Source organism: Pteronotus mesoamericanus, unplaced genomic scaffold, assembly GCF_021234165.1.
Source record: "Pteronotus mesoamericanus isolate MK-2021 breed Mesoamerican mustached bat unplaced genomic scaffold, CSHL_Meso_final contig_163, whole genome shotgun sequence".
NCBI lineage: Eukaryota > Metazoa > Chordata > Mammalia > Chiroptera > Mormoopidae > Pteronotus > Pteronotus mesoamericanus.
Window position 1 is genome coordinate 22094440 of NW_026555064.1, and position 12030 is coordinate 22106469.

The following is a 12030-nucleotide window of genomic DNA, read 5'->3' on the forward strand; positions in this document are numbered from 1 at the left end:
TTTATGTATACCTATCTCTGGGGTTTAGAAAGGTCGGTTTGAACCTAAGAGGTTTGAATCTAATACGTCCTTGCTTTTGTGTCCACACTTGACACCCTAACTCTTGATGCGCAAGATCATAAATCTCTTTCTCTGTCTGATGTGCGACGCCCGGGTCTGTGAGGGAGCCTGACCCAGCCGTTTGGGTAAAGGGGGGCAGGTCAGGGCCCCCCCGAGGGGCGATGCCGGGATTCAGCTCTCAAAGGGCACAACGCCTAAGGAGCTGGAGGAAACAGAGGGGGGTGCGAGGAGGTCAGGCCAGCTGAGCTGGGGATGAAAGCTGGAGAGGGAGCGGAGCTACGCCTGCCCAGTGAGCGAGCATGGGCTCCCAAGTGCCGGAAACTCCTGGTACAGTAGGAACACGGCCAGTTTGGTGTTTGGGAAAGATCTCCCGGTTTGGCTGTGGCACGCGTTGGGGGTGCAGGGAGAGAGCGGCGGCCGGCGCGCAGGGAGGCGCGCACCGCACTAGCCCAGGTCGGGGCTGGCGAGGCTGGGCCGGCGCGGCCGCGTTCCAGGTGCAGGAGGTGGCAGACCTGAGAGCTGTGAGGGAAGCAAGGGCAGCGCTGAGCCGGTGGGCGTGACAGCCTGAGGGAGGGGTCCCGACTCGGCCTCCTCAGAGCTCAGAGCTGCGTGGATGCTGTAACCACGCTTGAGGCAGGGAACGCAGAAGAGATCTAGGGAAAGACATAAATGCATCTGCTGTTTTGTATTTCTAGTAATAAAGATAGAGCTAGGTAACACTGTCCAAAATCAGCAATCAGATTTTAACCAGGAAAGCATTTCCAAGAAGGAAGGAGAGATTTCCAAGATAATTAATGTGTAGTGCCTGTGACTCCCCAAAATACATCAGAGATAGTCTTTATACGTTTTAAAAGTTAGAGCGTTTCCCCTTTCTCTGCAGAGTTCAGGAGCGACAAGGGCAGGAGGGTGCTGCAACCCCGGTCTCCCCGCCGCGGCAGACGGGCCCTGAGACGCCCCCAGGCGGGGGTCGCGCTGGAGACGTGGGCCAGCTTCACCTGTAAGAAATCATTTTCGATTTCAGCACACACCGGTTTTTTGCCCTCCTGAGTGATTTTTGGCATCTGTGAACTATACATTATTTCTAAATTGTATAATGGGGATTTCTTGATTATTTTTTGTAAACTATGGGCTACTTTTTTTTCTATTTTAATGTCTCCCATATATTTTTTTCTTAAAAGTCAACTAAAAAGAAGCCATACAAAGCAATCAAACATACAAACAGAAAATTCTAGAAAAACGCTGGATGCCCAAGCAAGGGAATCACTCGCACCGAGGTGCGTCACGTACGCATGTGGCCGGACGGTCACGTCCCATGCAGCCTGTGTTGGATGTTGACATGCAGGTGCATTAGTTTTTACCGATGACCTAGGTTAAGCTGATTTGTAGGATAATTGACACACTGGTCATTAAAAATAAGCAAATAGGTGGATTTTTCAAAGCTCCATTTCTTTTGGCATTTGCGTTTGACTCTTTCCCGCCGGACAGTCAGGGCCAGCGATGGGGGTGAATCAGGAGAAATAAGAGAGCGTCGGGGCTCCCCAGCCCACCGCCACCACCTCGGTGACGGCCCAGCGGCCAGGGCCAACGCCGCCTACGGCCGGGCAGCGCCTACCGGGAGAGCGAGGCGCGCTGGAGAGCTGTAAGGGCTCTGCATTGGTCAGGAGGGGGAGAAACGTTTGCTTTAGACTGTGATAAAAATTTTAACATAATACCTAGAAAGTGATATTAAAACATATAACTTGGAAGCTATTAGAAGGGGGAAAAATTGAAAAAATTCCAGAAGAAGGCAATAAAAAAGTTAAGAAATACTCTCCCAAATCACTCACAGGTCAGAGAAGTCCTTGTTATGGAAATTGGAAACTCTTCTAATGGGATGATAACCACCATATTCCAACACTGCTCAGACCAGCCCAGGCCAGGCCCGGGGCTCGGGGCGCAGCAGGGCGGACTCCGAGGGCCAGCGCGAGCAGGCGGGCGGGCGCACCGCGGCGCGGGCTCCGCTCAGACTTACAGTTTGGTCTGTGGGCATCCATCATGCTCCCTGCCCAATACACCTGTTTTATATTTTTTGATATCTATTCGATATGTAATGAAAAATTAAAAGAATGGAATGGAACTGCAGCCCAGGTTATAAACATGAGCTCCTGCCCTTCAGGTAGAGCCTGTCGCCCCTGCGGGGGCCGGGCCGGGCCGGGCCTGGGGCTTCTCGGCGTCCGACTGGGGTCGCTGGGGAGAGAAGCGGGGGCGGGAGGCCTAGTTGGGGTCAGGCCTCGAGGAGCAGGCCCTCCTCTCGTGCTGGTGGCCAGGGGAGCGTGGGCTTTGGGGATGGCGGAGGCGACAGGCAATTGGAACCATTGGTTTAACAGTTTCTTGAATTGCCAAGAAATTCAATTTATCTTTTTATTCCATTTACAAAGAAAATGAGGGAGTGCGCTGTGATTTTTAAAAGAGGATTTCGGGAAATTCTTCAGGAGAAACGAAGCTCTGCACAGTGGCACTTGTGCCTCAGCCCGAGGCCACACCTGGTTCAAAGAGGAGGCCCTCGCTGCCCGGCTCTCCGGCCAGGCCTCGCCCCGGCTCACCCAGCCCGGCTGCGCAAGGAGAGTGTTCCGGGTCGTGGACGGGTCACCTGCCGGCCCCAGGACGACAGGGGAAGAACGAGAAGAGCCGCCGCCCCTCGGCTACAGTTACCTCTCCATCAGCCCCGTGACAGGTGAGGGCGGCAGCCTGGCCCGAGGCTGGGAGGGGGCTCCTTGGGTCAAGGGGGGTCAGGCCTGCCATCTGTCCTGCCTGAGGCTCCGAGCGCCCCTTCCGGGGGGCGCTCTTTGTGTCTCTGTGGCCCAGGGGAGCGGCGGGCACGGACGCCCAGACACAGCGACTCGGCAGAGCCCCGAGCCCAGGGCCACCATGACCCCAGGAAGCATTCACAGACCGGAAAACAGGCTCAAACAGGCTCGGGAGACTCGGGAGGGCCTTCCGTCGGAAAGGCACGCCCTGGGCGGCGGGCCTTGTCCGCCCAGCTCCAGTACAGCGCAGCAGGAGCCACGAAGAGGCGGCGGGAGGCCGGGACGTCGAGCTACTGGCCCAAAGCCCTGAGCAGAGAGCAGGACAAGCAAACTCTCCTGGAGGGAAACGGCTCGTCTTCAGAAGAACAAATGGAGCTGTCGGTGCTGCCACGAAAGAGGCCACGGAGACGCCCGCCCGCCGTGGGGATGCGAACCCACAGACGCGCCGGGGGCTGCGGCCGTGCAGGGAGGACGCGGGAAGCGCCTGTGACAAGGGGCCGCCAGGGCTGGGAAGCCTGTCCCGCTTCTCATGAGGCCGGCAGCGTGGGATTAAAGTTAACCTTGCAACAAAACGTGTTCAGTCCTGTGTTCATAATTTCTACAGCTGGGAGAGTTGTTTTGCAAAGAGCCAGGTAGATTTCTGGAAGTGAGAGCCCACGAAGGACCAGTATGTCTTGGGGGAAGGGGATGAGGGAGAAGAACACGACATGGAAATGAAAATCGCTTTTCCTCGCCTGTCGTGAAAGGCGACCAACTTCTCGTGCAGCTGCGGCCAGGCTTCCAGGCCCACCTGTCGGGGCTGCGGCCGGCCAATCGCAGCCCGTTTCCTTGTCGGAAGGGATCTCAATGTGAACAGTCTCACAGAGGGGTTTTTTTTTTTTTTCAATCTTATTTGTTAGAGATGGGAAGGGAAGAAGAAGGAGAAGGAGAGAAACACTGATCAGCTGCCTTTAGTTGGCCCACAACCCAGGCCTGTGCCCTGACTGGGAATTGAACCAGTGACCTTTCTGGTTGGGAGGACGACGCCCAACCCACCGGGCTGCACCCGCCGGGGCCCTCACAGACGTTTCTAAGGATCAGTTAACACATGTGAGGCACAGGTGCCTACCAAGTAATAAGTGCTTTGTACCAGACAGTGTTCTCAAAACTTTTCATTTTTTGAAGGGTTACCCAATTTTTTCTTGGTATATTTGGATTCTGGTTCCTTGGTTTCTTTAGCATTCATGGTTTGCAGGCCCATCAACAGACGCACAAAGGCAGGCTCCGTGGGAGATTTCAGTGGCCTTAGGCTTCCGTAAAGCAGCCTGTAAACACCCCTGTATGGACACCACGTGTGCTCTCTCACGCTGCTACTGAATCAGTGTCTACCAGCCTGGTCCTGAGAAAGTTCATCAACTTCTTTAATTCCCTCTAAATATACTAGAAAAGAAACAGCTGAAAAGCCGGCGGCTCATTCAACGATCACTCCTACTACTCTCACGTTGGAAAGGTGACTGCTAACAGCCGCACTGTCCCGGGACACCCCCCGGCCCCCCGGCCATAACTCAGGCCTGGGCCCCCCCGTCCCGCCCCCGCCCCCGTGCCCGCCGGGCGGGAAGTGTCTCCTGACAGATCATTGGACACCCGGCAACGCGCTTCCCAGGACTTCTCATTCTTCTTTTCCCCTTATGAAAGAAGAAACTTTAGCTTAAAAATGAAGATGAGATTTTTCTTCCTTTTTCTAAAGCTGGGTGTACCAACTGGCGTCGGCTATATTAAAATCAGGAGAAACCTCCATCAAAAAGCCCATGGAAGGCAGACTTTGTTACTACGCAGCCACATGAAAGGCTTTCTTTTCATCCGATGCAGCCGCAGTGTGTAAATTGCGGGGCTCGGCGGCGGGGACCTCGGCGGCGACCTCGGAGGTAAACGGGATTTACATTACTTTCTGACAAGAATTAAATGAAGGCCTTGTGGATGGGCGAGCGGCCTGCGAGGCTGCGGCAGATGGGCCTGAATGTGCTCCCTAGGAGAGCGGTCAGTGACATCTGTGTTCTCCGAATTCTGGTGGTCTCGGCCAATTACGGGGGGGGGGGGGGGGCGGGGGGCGGGGGGGCTGGGGGGCTGGGCGGCGGCGGCACAGAGCAGCCAGCGCAGGCCCGAGTGTTTGCGTCTGGGCCCGCCCGGCTGCCGCTGCCGCGGGGGCAGCGCTTTGTTGTCATCGCTCAGATGGAGGCTGTGGCTTACAGGCTATTTGTACACCCCGGTGAGGATAATATGATTTTTCTCATTTGACGGGAGGAGTCGGCCCTCTGGCAGCTGATATCATATTTCAGGGCAGTCTCTTGGAGACGGGAGTTTACTTTGGTGTCTCCAGGCCGGCTGACGGTGGTGCTGTCTGCTGGTTTTCTGAAGATGTGAACTCTAAGACAAAGCAGAGATCCTTCCCCAGAACATTCCTCTTCAAACTCTCCTACTTTCCTCCTTCAAAGGGGTGTTTCCCGATTTCACAAGGAAGTCAAAATCAACGCTTCTCCATTAAAACCAAGTCAAGCAAAATTATCTCAGATATTTTTAAGGAAAGGACAGAGGGTCCATTGAGGAGACGGTGGATGAGCCCTGAACCCAGCCGTCCGCTCCTGACAGACCTGCTGTGCAGGCGGGAGCAGAGCCGGCCAAGCCCCGGCCAGGCCAGGGGCCCCCGTCCCCATCCCCCCCCCGGGTCCCCCTTGCTCTCAACCCAAGGGACCAGGGTTGTCTGGCCTGGAGCCGAGTGCTGGGAGGCCAAACTCGCTCGTTCGGCCCTGGGGGCGGGTGGGGGTGCGGCCTCCAGGGTGTCCCAGGCCCGGCGCCACCTGGCCTGGCCACCGAGAGCAGAGGCTTTGGATCCACGGTGCCACGCCAGGCTTGGCCGCGTGCTGGGTGCGAGACGCGGGCAAGCCACTCAGCCTCCCCCTGGAAAAACACGGCGAATGGGGGCACCTGCCTCGTAATGAGACGGAGCTGCACGAGCAGGCGCCGCTGACCTGGCCTTGGGAGCCGTGCCCGCCCCGACCTCCTGGAGAGCAGGCGGCGGCGCAGCCCCGAACCCCCAAACTGGTTTTTCCAGATGAAAAGCACTATGTTCCACTAGTTTTTGGAAACTCAGGAAACTCCCTTTTCAAAAGAAACTTTTTTTTTCTTTTTGGAACCTAAGGTCACATTCTAAAATTACATATTGTTTTATAATTCATAAGATTTTGAAATTATGATTAGCTGTAATGAACTTGCTAATCATCAGAAGCATCTAGGTATCTCTAAATTACAAAATAGTCTGCCAAGAGGCTAATAAAAGAAGACATTTAGCCCTGGCTGGTGGGGCTCAGTGGACGGAGCGCCGGCCTGCAAACCAAAGGGTCGCCGGTGCAATTCCCCGTCAGGGCCCAGGCCTGGGTTGGGGCCAGGCCCCCAGCAGGGGGCGCACGAGAGGCAACCACGCCTGGATGTTTCTCTCCCTCTCTTTCTCCTTCCCCTCCCCTCTCTCCAAAAATAAATAAGTAAAATCTAGAAAAAGAGAATACATTTAGACAAAATAAAAAGAACCGAGCCATAGTTTTAATCCCTCTTCCTAGTTGCAGAAATGGAACCAGGCCAATTATTACACGTGAGGTTGTAGGAGAAACTGGTTGGATGCAAACCGCTTACCCCTGTGTCTGGGGTGTTGAGGATACGGTTCACACCCAACCTTTCAGAGCGACAGAAGCAACACCAGGAGACCTGGGTGCCTTCTGACCCAGAGCACCTGCTGCTGGGAATGCTCACCTTGCTGTGTGTGGAGGGAGTTTCCCCGCCCGACTCGCACCCTCTTATTTCCTGCTCCGTGCGGATATCTAAGGACCCCGACTGCCAGCCCACCGAGGCCTCGCCTCTTCTCTCTCCGCTGTACTTTTCTTACCGTGGATTCAGTGACAAGAATGAAAGCAAATGCAAGCAAGACTTTTTATGTTTTACAAACTGTGAAGTTTTTATCTTTCTTCGGCTGCAATACCAAATGTAATGTTGTCCCGTCCTGTTGGCACTGGCAGCTTTGTGTCGGGCGATAAACAGCAGAGGGGTCTTTGTCTGCGCGGGGCCCAGCGGAGAGTCCGCATGGAACAAAAGCACCTGTTGTTCCCCTTGTAATGGCCTTAGAAGTGGCCGTTGCTGCCCGTCCCCACTCTCCTTGGCTTTTCCCAACACTGCCGCCTCTCACATCACTATTGGACGTAAAAGGAGAATAGTTGAGGAGGAGATCAATAAATTTAAAGGCTCTTTAAGGAAAGACATAATGAATTTGGTACAGCACATATTTTTAGATCAAAGATGCCTTTGAAGTGACAAAACCCTAATCCATAAACGACTGAGGCACTTCCTTTCTCTCCCAAACTGCTTATTGTCAAATAAAATGGAAATTAAGGAAATTATCTTTATCCGAAAATGGCCAGAGGAAGCCGTCACCTAATGCAGCCTTGTCACAAGCCGCAGTCGGGGAGGTCGTGGGGAAGGCCAGGCCTAACAAGCGGAGGAGCGGCTTGCTGTGCGCGCTGGCTGGGCGCTGCAGCCGCTCTGCGAGGCAGCACAGGCTTCGTGGACGCCCGTGGGCCCGCGAGAGCACTCGGCCATGAGTATGGATCGTTTCAGGAAGAGACCAGCCCTTCAAATCCGAGAGAGAAGACACGACACCACCGACCAAAAACCCCAGGGAACCAAAGCCAGCCGGCGGAGTGCAGTGAAGCGCAGGTCGCTGGCGACAGATCACCCGTGCGAAGCCAAGGCCCAGGCCCCGAGACTGGGGCTTTGCCGGATCTTCCCTGCGCGCGAGGTGGAACCCTCAGTGGATCTCAATCTTTGGGGGCCACAGGTGTGGGTTCCGAGACCAAACCACACGCCATGGGATGAAGTCGCCTTTCTAATAATGTCTAATGTGTTCCGAAATTCTAAATACCGGACGATGACTTTTGTATTAACTGAATACATGGGTGGTTTTGCCCTGATCAGGCCTCGGGGTGGTGTCCTGCGAGGCGCTGATGTCACAAACTGGAAAATTAGGTTGAAGGTAAAGGACCTTCCAACACTGAGCAGAAGGGCACGGTGCAGAAAAAGGTAAAAATCTCAAATAAGAAATTTTAAAATGAAACGAGGGGAACCTACTCTGTGTGCCTGTTGTCACTCTAAACCCGTGTTTTAAAAGCTGCCTTTCTGTGGGTACCCTGTTCTACAAAGAATTACGTCACATCAACCGTTGGGCAGAGAGCTGGTCAGATATCTTTGAATGATTGAGCTTTGGTTTTTCTACTGACTTTGAACTTTAATGTAGTTGAAATATAAATGTATATATATTTAAATGAACTTTTTATAGGCGGGTAAGAATAAGATTTTCCTTTTCTACCTCGGCTTCTGATATGATAAAGTTTGGTTTCCCGCTGCGCCAGAGACAAAGGGGGCTCTGAGGGTTTGGGCATTCGCCTGTTTGCCCTACACGTCCCTCCACATTCATTAGCATCCTTGCCCCGCGGGAGGCGCCGGAGAGCCCGCCGCTCGCTAATCCTCACAGAGCTCCAGGCTCCCTTCCCCGTGGCCGCAGCACTTTGAAGACGGGGAACAGAGTCCCCTTGTGTGCAGCCTGCCCCCTCCCCGTCCCCCCTCCTCGGCCTCACAGGCCACTGCTTTCTGGGCGGGAAACCCTTGTTTTCGTCCAGGAATTACGAGGAGGCTGGGAAGCCGGGCTGCGCTGGAGGAGGAGATGTTGTGCTGACTTCACTTTCCCTAAGTGTCTGTCTGCGGTCCTTTCAGCGAAGATTAAAATGAACTGTATCCTAGTATTTCTGCTCCTTTGATTAGGATCAAGTGCTCACCACATCTCTGCCAGGAGCCTAATCCTGGTTAATCAGGAGACAGACACTCACAGGCCTCTTTCCTTGACCCGCATTTCTACCGGACAACGTGAAATCAGAGGCAGAAATTCCCTGGTAGCTCATTTGCTGCAGACAAAGACGACGCCAGTGAAAACAAGCATCAGGTGGGTAACCCAGTACCAGCTTCGGTACAGTAAAAACTGCGCAATAGAGTGGAAAACACTTGGAACTTTTCTGTTGTTGCTAACGACTAACACGTGACATCATCGTTCTCTCGGAGACGGGCGCTTTCTCGTGCCCAGACTGTCTTTTGAAAGGAAAGTGCTAGGCTGTAAGCAACACGGATTCTGTTTTTCTTATTTCGTGATAATTAACTTGTAAAAAAGAACTGGTTTGTAATTTTGAAATAATTATTTCATAAAAAATTGCTGTTGAAGTTTCCCATGACGCCGCTCGCTGTTGTGTCCCTAGAAGTCGCGCGGGAAAGTCCTGCCGAGCCCCCACCCAGCAGGGCTCGGGGCAGCTCCCAGGGCGGGCCCGGCGCGCGCACCAGCTTTGGGGAGGGCAAAACCGGCCCCGGGACCTGAAACCGACTCTCAGTGGCCCGAGCTTCATCCCTAGAGAAGCCCCTTGCAGAGCGGAGTTTTATATAATCTAGAGAGCCTGTCTTAACCAAAATAGGACAAAGACAAAAATGTCCATTTTATTTGATATAAATTGGCTTGTTTACTTTCTACATTCTCCAAAATTGTAGCCTGCACGCTATAAATTCCATGCTTTTCAAAAATAAGAATTCTTTAGAAGGAGGCTTTGTGGCCCTTTTATTCCAACAACACACGTTAACCCAAACTTCCGGAGGGCAGGCCTGCCACGCGCGGGGCCTGCAGGATGCGGGTGGATAGGCGCAGCCCTAGAGCTCGGGGCTCAGGCCGAGCGCGGACGGCAAACGCGGGCATCTCCAGTGCAGGACGGAGTGTGACCCGGTGGCTTGAACTCCGCGCACAGCCCGAGTGAGGAGCAGGGAAGGGGAGATGTAGTTGTTATTGTTTATTCAGAAGGCCAAACATGGGCTAAACACTGATGGATGGGCAGGACACCAAGTGGGAAAAAATAGGGCAAGCAGGGTCCGAGGACACGGCACGTGGAGGGGAGGGTGCATTTCACACGCGGAGTGTGTGTCGGGGGCGGGGGCAGCAGAAGACGAGGGTCAGCGGGTGGAGCGGGGCCTGGCGTTCAGGCAGCTCCCGGGGGAGCGTCATGGGGGCTCCCTGCCGAGGCGGGAAATGCAGGCCCACATGGGACGCCCCCACACGAGGCTGATCCCTGAAGCCATGGCTGAGATTAAGGAGACAGGAGACACCCACTGGCGTCCGGGGAATGCCCGCACCAAGGAGCCACACGGGGGAACAGGGGTCTTCAAAAGGCAGCAGCCGAGAACGGGAGGAGGAGGAGGGTGGGAGGCAGGGCCCTGGGAACGAGCCGCGCAGGGAGCCGCAGGGCGAAGCCCGGGAAGAGGCCCGGCTCCCAAGGCTGCGCGAAGGCCCCTGATCCGTGAACGGGCATTTGAGACGAGAACGGACCAGGAGCCGAGGGACGGGCGCCGGGCCCAGCCGGGAAGGGGCGAGGGCAGACGGCGATTCTCAGAAGCAGGGCTGTGAGGGGAGGGGACAGAGGGACCCGGTCTCTAGGGGGAGGCATGGTTCGTAAGAGGCGTTAGATCTCAGCACGTACGGGCTAAGGAGGAGAGTGGAAGGCATAAAAGAAAAAAAGGGGAAGGAGAGGGAATATGAATGATGGTAAAAATTACAAGAGATACTGGGTTGACCAAAAAGTCCATTACATTTTTCTTTAAATAGAAGACACATTTTTCATTTTCAACAATAACTTTATTGATTTGGGTATTCTGAATGGGTCGGCTGCTTCCCGCTCCTGGCTTCCAGTGGGCAGAGGGCAGGGGCGCTGCTCAGCCTCTTCCTGTGCATAAGGCAGCCCCACAGCGAAGACCTATTTGGCCAGAATATCAATAGCACCAGGAAGCCCCACAAACCACTTTTGACACATTCGATCCGTCACAGCACCGTCTCCATACACGGCACAAATCTTTTTCTGCATTCCAGTGGGATTTTTATCTTGAAATAATAAAGCATAATACACCAAAAATGTTGTGTACCTTCTTCCTTCTTCAATATTATAATGGCCACCCCCAAATTAATCAATTTTGATAAATTTTTTTAAAAAATGCACACTGATACAACAGCTGCCACAATGCAATCTAACAAAACTGTTTCAAATGAGGTTAAAGACAATTAAGTGCTGCTAGAGCCAGTGTGCAGAAAAAAAGAATGGACTTTTTGGCCACCCTAATAAAAAGGGGTTGGTTTCAGAAAACAGAAGGAAGAGACTCAGATGTAGGTAAAACACTGTTGTTCTGAAGCAGAAGAAAAGGAGAAAAGAATCGCTAACCATTTGGAGAAAATCAGAGGAAAACACAGTAACCTGAGTCAAACAGACGGACCTCAGGGAGGCAGGAGGCAGGGAGTCGCTCGCCCTGAATCCAGGACGCGGGACCCCGTGGGAGACAGTGCCGGGCAGAAGCGCAGGGACGGCCCGTTTCGGACGAATAGCAGGAGGGTGAGCCAGGGTGAGGCCCCAGCCACGGCGCATCGGCGGCGGGACCGCGCAGAGTCCGCTGGGTCTTCTCAGCTCTCCCTGGTCTGGGAAGGACATGCGCCTCGGGGCAAAGGGACCCACTGTCCAACGTGCTGTAAACGCACAGACAGGCCCTTGGCCAGGCACTCGGCTCGGGGGAGGCTCGAGGGGCCGGCAGCGGGTGCCGAGCCCGGGCCGACGCGGACTGGGGAAGCCCGGAAGGTGGGTGACCAGCCCACGGGCGGGATCGGGGTCCCCGGAGCGGCGCGCTCGCTGGCGGCGGGCACAGCGAGGAGGTCCGGGCGGCCTCCGTGGCAGCTGCTCTTGCTTGTTGGCTACCCGACGTCTCTTTTGCAATGTCAATTTCAGAAAACCACAAATTTTACCTTATCCACGTTATTTATTCTTGAATAAGTACCATAAATGGGTAGTAAGAACTTAAGCTGTTCTTGAGTGCTATTTTTAATTTCACTCAAGTTCCAATTTGGGGGTTGAACTCAAACTCATTGACTTGGGGCCGCGGTGTAGACCACGTCCCGCTTGTCCCCCAGGTGTCAGTCGGGAGTTGAGGGACGCGCATCTTCCCCCCTGGAGCCGCGGCCGGGGCGGGGCGCGGGTGGCTGGGGCGCGCCCTCGGCAACCTGGACGGGCCGGCATCCGGCCTCGGAACCCCTCCCAGCGCG